The following is an 8,752-nucleotide window of genomic DNA, read 5'->3' on the forward strand; positions in this document are numbered from 1 at the left end:
GAGTTAGAATTGGGGGTTTCCACTGTTTGGGCACATCAGGGGCTCTCCAAATGCAACATTGCGTCTGATCTCAATTCCAGCCAATTCTGAGTTGAAAAAGTCAAATGGTGCTCCTTCCCTTCCAAGCTCTGCCATGCACCCAAACAGTGTTTTACCCCCAAATGTAGGGTATCAGCCTACTCAGGACAAATTGCAAAACAATTTTTGGGGTCCAATTTCTCCTGTTACCCTTAGGAAAATAAAAAATTGGGGGCAAAAATATCATTTTTGTGGAAAAAAATGATTTTTTTATTTTCACGTCCGAGCGTTATAAACTTCTGTGAAGCACTTGGGGGTTCAAAGAGCTCACCACACATCTAGATAAGTTCCGTGGGGGGTCTAGTGTCCAAAATTGGGTCACTTGTGGGGAGTTTCAATAGTTTAGGTACATCAGGGGCTCTCCAAGCGCACATGACACCCGCAGACCATTCCATCAAAGTCTGCATTCCAAAACGTCACTGCTTCCCTTCCGAGCCCCGACGTGTGTCCATACGGTAGTATTCTCCCACATATGGGGTAAATTGGACAACAACTTTTGGGGTTCAACTTCTCCTGTTACCCTTGGGAAAATAAAAAAATTGGGGACTAATTGATCAAGTTTGTGGAAAAAATACGATTTTTTTATTTTCATGCCCTGGCATTATAAACTTCTGTGAAGCCCTTGGGGGTTCAAAGTGCTCACCTCACATCTAGATAAGTTCCTTAGGGGGTCTAGTTTTCAAAATGGGGTCATTTGTGGGGGATTTCCACTGTTTAGGTACATTAGGGGCTCTCCAAAGGCAACATGACACCCGCAGAACATTCCCTCAAAGTCTGCATTCCAAAACGTCACTGCTTCCCTTCCGAGCCCCGACGTGTGTCCATACAGTAGTTTTCTCCCACATGTGGGGCATCAGCGTACTCAGGACAAATTGGACAACAACTTTTGGGGTTCAATTTCTCCTGTTACCCTTGGGAAAATAAAAAAATTGGGGACTAATTGATCATGTTTGTGGAAAAAATACGAATTTATTTTCACGTCCAGGCATTATAAACTTCTGTCAAGCACTGAGGGGTTCAAAGTGCTCACCACACATCTAGATAAGTTCCTTGGGGGGTCTAGTTTACAAAATGGGGTCATTTGTGGGGGGTTTCCACTGTTTAGGTACATCAGGGGTTTTCCAATCGCGACATGGTGTCCGATCTCAATTCCAGCCAAAAATGTCAAATGGCGCTGCTTCCCTTCCGAGCTCTGCCATGTGCCCAAATAGTGGTTTATCCCCACATGTGGGGTATCAGCGTACTCAGGACAAATTGCACAATAACTTTTAGGGTGCTGTTACCCTTGTAAAAATAAGAGTTGAGGGTGAAAAGATCATTTTTGTGGAAAAAATATGATTTTTTAATTGTACGGCTTTATGTTATAAACTTCTGTGAAGCCCTTGGGGGTTCAAAGTTCTCACCACACATCTAGATAAGTTCCTTAGGGGGTCTAGTTTCCAAAATGGTGTCATTTGTGGGGGGTTTCCACTGTTTTGGTACATCAGGGGTTTTCCAATCGCGACATGGTGTCTGATCTCAATTTCAGCCAAAAACGTCAAATGGCGCTGCTTCCCTTCCAAGCATTGCCATGCGCACAAATAGTGGTTTACCCCCACATGTGGGGTATCAGCGTACTCAGGACAAATTGCACAATAACTTTTAGGGTCCTGTTACCCTTGGGAAAATAAAAATTGGGGTGAAAAGATCATTTTTGTGGAAAAAATATGATTTTTTAATTGTACCGCTGTACGTTATAAACTTCTGTAAAGCCCTTGTGGGTTCAAAGTTCTCACCACATATCTAGATAAGTTCCTTGGGGGGTCTAGTTTCCAAAATGGGGTCACTTGTAGGGGGTTTCCACTGTTTAGGTACATCAGGGACTCTCCAAACGTGACATGGCGTCCGATCTGAATTCCAGCCAATTTTGCATTGAAAAAGTCAAACGGCGCTCCTTCCATTCTGAGCTCTGCCATGCGCCGAAACAGTCGTTCCCCCCCACAAATCAGGTATCAGCGTACTCAGGACAAATTGCACAATAACTTTTGCAGTCCAATTTCTCCTGTTACCCTTGGTAAAATAAAAAAAATTGAACCTGAATTTTTTTTTTTGTGAAAAAAAGTTAGATGTTCATTTTTTTTTAAATATTCAAAAAAATTCCTGTGACGCACCTAAAGGGTTAATAAACTTCTTGAATGTGGTTTTGAGCACGTTGGGGGGTGCAGTTTTTAGAATGGTGTCACTTTTGGGTATTTTCTATCATATAGACCCCTCAAAGTGGCTTGAAATGTGATGTGGTCCTAAAAATAAAATGGTGTTATAAAAATGAGAAATCGCTGGTCAACTTTTAACCCTTATAACTTCCTAACAAAAGAAAATTTTGGTTCCAATATTGTGCTGATGTAAAGTAAACATGTGGGAAATGTTAGTTATCAAGTTTTTTGTGTCCCGTATCTCTGTGATTTAAGGGCATAAAAATTCAAAGTTGGAAAATTGCGAAATTTTCAAAATTTTTGCCAAATTTCCATTTTTTTCACAAATAAACGCAAGTTATTTGAATGAAATTTTACCACTAACATGAAGTACAATATGTCACGAGAAAACAATGTCAGAATCACCGGGATCCATGGAAGCGTTCCAGAGTTATGACCTCATAAAGGTACAGTGGTCAAAATTGTAAAAATTGGCCCGGTCATGAACGTGCCAACCACCCTTGGGGGTGAAGGGGTTAAAGGGCCGACACCATCAATTTTAATCATTTTACTGTTTATATAATTAAAGAATAGTTTGGGGTTTGTTTTACTTTCCTTAGCAATGAGTCTCTCAGTTTCCACTTTTGCTAAATGTATTTGTTTTTTTACACATTTTATTTTTTCTCTATAACTTTTTAATGCTTCTTCATTGCCTTCTTGTTTTAGCTTCTTAAATGCCTTGTTCTTGTTATTTATTGCCCTTTTTACATCCTTATTTAGCCACATTGGTGTTCTCCTGTTCCTAGCCCTTTTATTTCTGTACGGTATGGCTAGCTCGCAGTGGGTGTGTAAAACTGATTTAAATATTTCCCATTTATTTTCTGTGCTCCTATTTTTGAGGACATTGTCCCAATCAACTCGGCGAAGGTCCTCGCTAAGCTGATCAAGCTTTGCTTTCCTGAAATTCAGCGTTTTCGTAACCCCCTTCCAGGGCACCTTACTGAAGGACAAGTGGAATTGTATTATATTGTGGTCACTGTTCCCTAGGTGCCCATCAACTCGTACTTCTGTTATTCTATCTGGCCTGTTGCTTAAAATTAAGCCCAGAAGGGCTGTCCCTCTAGTTGGGCCCTGCACAAGTGGTGACAGATAATTATCCTTGGTCACTGACAGAAATTGGTTTCCTTTCTGAGATACGCAGGTTTCAGTTTCCCAGTCTATGTCGGGGTAGTTGAAGTCCCCCATAATAATCACCTCATTGTGATTTGCTGCTTTGTCTATTTGTTTCAATAATACATTTTCAGTGATTTCTGTTATATTTGGTGGCTTATAACAAACCCCCCCTATAAGGATTTTATTACTTTTCCCTCCTTGTATCTCCACCCATAGAGACTCCACCTCTTCATTTCCCTCTTGTATATCTTCTCTTAGTGTGGGCTTTAAAGTGGACTTTATATATAGACAGACTCCACCCCCTTTCCTTTTTTTAACGATCCCTCCTAAACAAATCATATCCTTGCAAGTTAGCCGCCCAGTCATAGCTGTCGTCTAACCATGTCTCAGTTATTCCTACTATGTCGTATTTTTCCTCATACATTACCAACTCCAGATCTTCAATGTTATTGGTCAGGCTTCTTGCGTTTGTCAGCATGCAGGAAAGTTTTGCATCCTTTTTCTTAGCTTCCTTCTGAGTACCCTGTCTTGGGTCCTCTTTACCACACCGAACCTAAGATAAAAACAAAATGAGCAAATTCCCTGCAGTAGGTAAGTAAATAAATAAAATTAATTAGTATTACAAGTAAATAACATAGGGTGCTTAATTAACAGTGTCTTGATGAAAAAAAGGTAAAAGCCATCCCACCACGACAAGGTGCACCTAGTCGGGATGGTCCTAGCTCCAGAGGAAAACCTCTCCATGTGCCAGCAGACCTCAGGAGACGGGGGCAGAACAGGATCTAGGCCTGACTGTTGAATCACCTGCCCATGGAAGGCAATATCAACTAAATTCACAGCCCAGAAATGAGGGAGCCACACCCTTATAAGTAGAAAGTGCAAAAAAAACAAAAGCAAAACCAAAAAAAGATCTGATACACTATGACCACTAAGAGACAGACCCTAAGATAAAAACAATGAGCAAATACCCTGTAGTAAGTAAATAATTAGTAATAATACGCATACATATCATAGTGGACTTAGTAAACAATATTTTGATAAAAAAAGATGGAAGCTATCACAGCGCGTCAAGGTGCACCCAATAAGGGTGGTCCTATCTCTAGTGGAAAACCTCTACTTGTGCCAGCAGATCTCAATAGATGGAGGCAGAGTAGGACCTAGGCATGACTGTTGAATCACCTGCACATGGAAAGCTAAATGCACAGCCCAGAAAGCGGTGGCCTGACCCTGTATATACGTAGTACAAAAAACCAAAGCAAAACCATTGAAATGAGTATTTACTCTAGAGTCTTACATGGAGACATTTTATTACTTAATCCAAAGACACCAAGCAAGTCAATTAAACTTAGGTTCCACCGAGAGTCAAACTCAGATTGCAGGATTCAAAGTCCAGAGTGCTAACCATTACACCATGGAACCTGCATAGCCAGCCTCACCTGACTCTCAGCTTTCACATACGAGCAAGAATCATACACACCTGTAATTAATAATCACGCTACAAGCTCATAAAAGAATCTGTTTTTCTCTGTTGGGTGCATTAGGGACTTTTACTGACTATTTTTCCTTTCAAATAGTATTGCGATAGAATATTTGTCAGATGTCTCCAATGAAGATAAAGATGTTTTCTAAACTTCTCATTTATTTACATTTCATCAGAAATTGTTATAGTGGCAGAAAGATCCAATCTTCCCTTCAGATGTGAATAGAAATTGAAAATCGGTCTAGTTAGTTAATCCAAAGTTGTGATAGTCCGGTTATATCTTTTTTTTTTTTCCGTATATGTACCTACCTACTGTCAATGTAATGCCTTTATGCATCTGTATCTGTACTTGTTCCTGCCTTTTCGGCTGTAATGATCTGAATTTCCCCATGGTGGGACGATTAAAGGATTATCTTATTTTAAAAAATTAGCAAAAAGAAATTCCAGGATTGTACTAAATTGGTAGTCAGATTTCTGGGTTCTAACCCCTAACCGTGCCCCAATTACATTTCCATGAATTTATTTTCCTTACTTACATAGTGTCTCATTGCTTTACAGTTGTTTTCAGATTGAGGAAAGTTAGGGTTTTTCTAGTGAGCTCTTGTACGATAGATGTGTGCGGTGGACCCTGGCTCCGATGAAAGAGGAATGGAAGGAGACTTAGCCACTCCTGGAGTATCCATGATTGAGTATATTGTATGCTTCAATCACAAGATGCAGATCATGGGCGCAGCTGGTGCGCGATAATACAGTCATATGTTAAAGTTTGGGCACCCCTATTAATGTTAACCTTTTTTCTTTATAACAATTTTGGTTTTTGCAACAGCTATTTCAGTTTCATATATCTAATAACTGATGGACTCAGTTATATTTCTGGATTCAAATGAGGTTTATTGTATTAACAGAAAATGTGCAATCTGCATTTAAACAAATTTTGACTGGTGCAAAAGTATGGGCACCTCAACATAAAAGTGACATTAATATTTCATAGATCCTCCTTTGGCAAAAATAACAGCCTCTAGTCGCTTCCTGTAGCTATTAAGGAGTTCCTGGATGAAGGTATTTGTGACCATTCCTGTTTACAAAACAATTCCAGTTCAGTTAAGTTTGATGTATGAAGAGGAGGATGAATGAACTCATGGAGATCAACATCCGACACTGCGGAGACACCATCACGTGTTTCTCAACGCAGTGATTCTAGAGCAAAGCCCCCATCCCTTATGGGAAATATGCAACACATGCAAAACAGAAGCCGCGAAGACACCTTCACGTGTTTCTCAACGCAAGCAATGACCAGCCAGGTCTTTGTCTGGGAAGGAACAACCACGGGAAGGGAAGTCTCCAATGAAGGAAACCACCTATGCCAAAACATGGTATCCATCCACATACAGCTGTTTCGGGGTATTGCCCCTCATCAGTGTGGCGTAGGAAACTGGCTGGTAGGAGCAATGCCTAGTAAAAAGACTATGAAGAGGAGGATGAATGAACTCATGGAGATCAACATCCAACACTGTGGAGACACCATCACGTGTTTCTCAACGCAGTGATTCTAGAGCACTGCCCCCATCCCTTATGGGAAATATGCAAAACAGAAGCCGCGGAGACACCATCACGTGTTTCTCAACGCAAGCAATGACCAGCCAGGTCTTTGTCCGGGAAGGAACAACCACGGGAAGGGCAGTCTCCAATGAAGGAAACCACCTATGCCAAAACATGGTATCCATCCACATACAGCTGTTTCGGGGTATTGCCCCTCATCAGTGTGGAGTAGGAAACTGGCTGGTAGGAGCAATGCCTAGTAAAAAGACTATGAAGAGGAAGATGAATGAACTCATGGAGATCAACATCCAACACTGCGGAGACACCATCACGTGTTTCTCAACGCAGTGATTCTAGAGCACTGCCCTCATCCCTTATGGGAAATATGCAAAACAGAAGCCGCGGAGACACCATCACGTGTTTCTCAATGCATGCAATGACCAACCAGGTCTTTGTCCGGGAAGGAACAACCACAGGAAGGGCAGTCTCCAATGAAGGAAACCACCTATGCCAAAACATGGAATCCATCCACATACAGCTGTTTCAGGGTATTGCCCCTCATCAGTGTGGGGTAGGAAACTGGCTGGTAGGAGCAATGCCTAGTAAAAAGACAATGAAGAGGAGGATGAATTAACTCATGGAGATCAACATTGCTTGCGTTGAGAAACACGTGATGGTGTCTCCGCGGCTTCTGTTTTGCATGTTTTGCATATTTCCCATAAGGGATGGGGGCAGTGCTCTAGAATCACTGCGTTGAGAAGCACGTGATGGTGTCTACGCAGTGTCGGATGTTGATCTCCATGAGTTCATTCATCCTCCTCTTCATAGTCTTTTTACTAGGCATTGCTCCTACCAGCCAGTTTCCTACTCCACACTGATGAGGGGCAATACCCCGAAACAGCTGTATGTGGATGGATACCATGTTTTGGCATAGGTGGTTTCCTTCATTGGAGACTGCCCTTCCCGTGGTTGTTCCTTCCCGGACAAAGACCTGGCTGGTCATTGCTTGCGTTGAGAAACACGTGATGGTGTCTCCGCGGCTTCTGTTTTGCATGTTTTGCATATTTCCCATAAGGGATGGGGGCAGTGCTCTAGAATCACTGCGTTGAGAAACACGTGATGGTGTCTCCGCAGTGTCGGATGTTGATCTCCATGAGTTCATTCATCCTCCTCTTCATAGTCTTTTTACTAGGCATTGCTCCTACCAGCCAGTTTCCTACTCCACACTGATGAGGGGCAGTACCCCGAAACAGCTGTATGTGGATGGATACCATGTTTTGGCATAGGTGGTTTCCTTCATTGGAGACTGCCCTTCCCGTGGTTGTTCCTTCCCGGACAAAGACCTGGCTGGTCATTGCTTGCGTTGAGAAACACGTGATGGTGTCTCCGCGGCTTCTGTTTTGCATGTTTTGCATATTTCCCATAAGGGATGGGGGCAGTGCTCTAGAATCACTGCGTTGAGAAACACGTGATGGTGTCTCCGCAGTGTCGGATGTTGATCTCCATGAGTTCATTCATCCTCCTCTTCATAGTCTTTTTACTAGGCATTGCTCCTACCAGCCAGTTTCCTACTCCACACTGATGAGGGGCAATACCCCGAAACAGCTGTATGTGGCTGGATACCATGTTTTGGCATAGGTGGTTTCCTTCATTGGAGACTGCCCTTCCCGTGGTTGTTCCTTCCCGGACAAAGACCTGGCTGGTCATTGCTTGCGTTGAGAAACACGTGATGGTGTCTCCGCGGCTTCTGTTTTGCATGTTTTGCATATTTCCCATAAGGGATGGGGGCAGTGCTCTAGAATCACTGCGTTGAGAAACACGTGATGGTGTCTCCGCAGTGTCGGATGTTGATCTCCATGAGTTCATTCATCCTCCTCTTCATAGTCTTTTTACTAGGCATTGCTCCTACCAGCCAGTTTCCTACTCCACACTGATGAGGGGCAATACCCCGAAACAGCTGTATGTGGATGGATACCATGTTTTGGCATAGGTGGTTTCCTTCATTGGAGACTGCCCTTCCCGTGGTTGTTCCGTCCCGGACAAAGACCTGGCTGGTCATTACTTGCGTTGAGAAACACGTGATGGTGTCTCCGCGGCTTCTGTTTTGCATACTTCCCATAAGGGATGGGGCAGTGCTCTAGAATCACTGCGTTGAGAAACACGTGATGGTGTCTCCGCAGTGTCGGATGTTGATCTCCATGAGTTCATTCATCCTCCTCTTCATAGTCTTTTTACTAGGCATTGCTCCTACCAGCCAGTTTCCTACTCCACACTGATGAGGGTCAATACCCCGAAACAGCTGTATGTGGAT

This window comes from Dendrobates tinctorius, unplaced genomic scaffold, assembly GCF_039654945.1.
Source record: "Dendrobates tinctorius isolate UK_male_01 unplaced genomic scaffold, ASM3965494v1 ptg000151l, whole genome shotgun sequence".
Classification (NCBI taxonomy): Eukaryota; Metazoa; Chordata; class Amphibia; order Anura; family Dendrobatidae; genus Dendrobates; species Dendrobates tinctorius.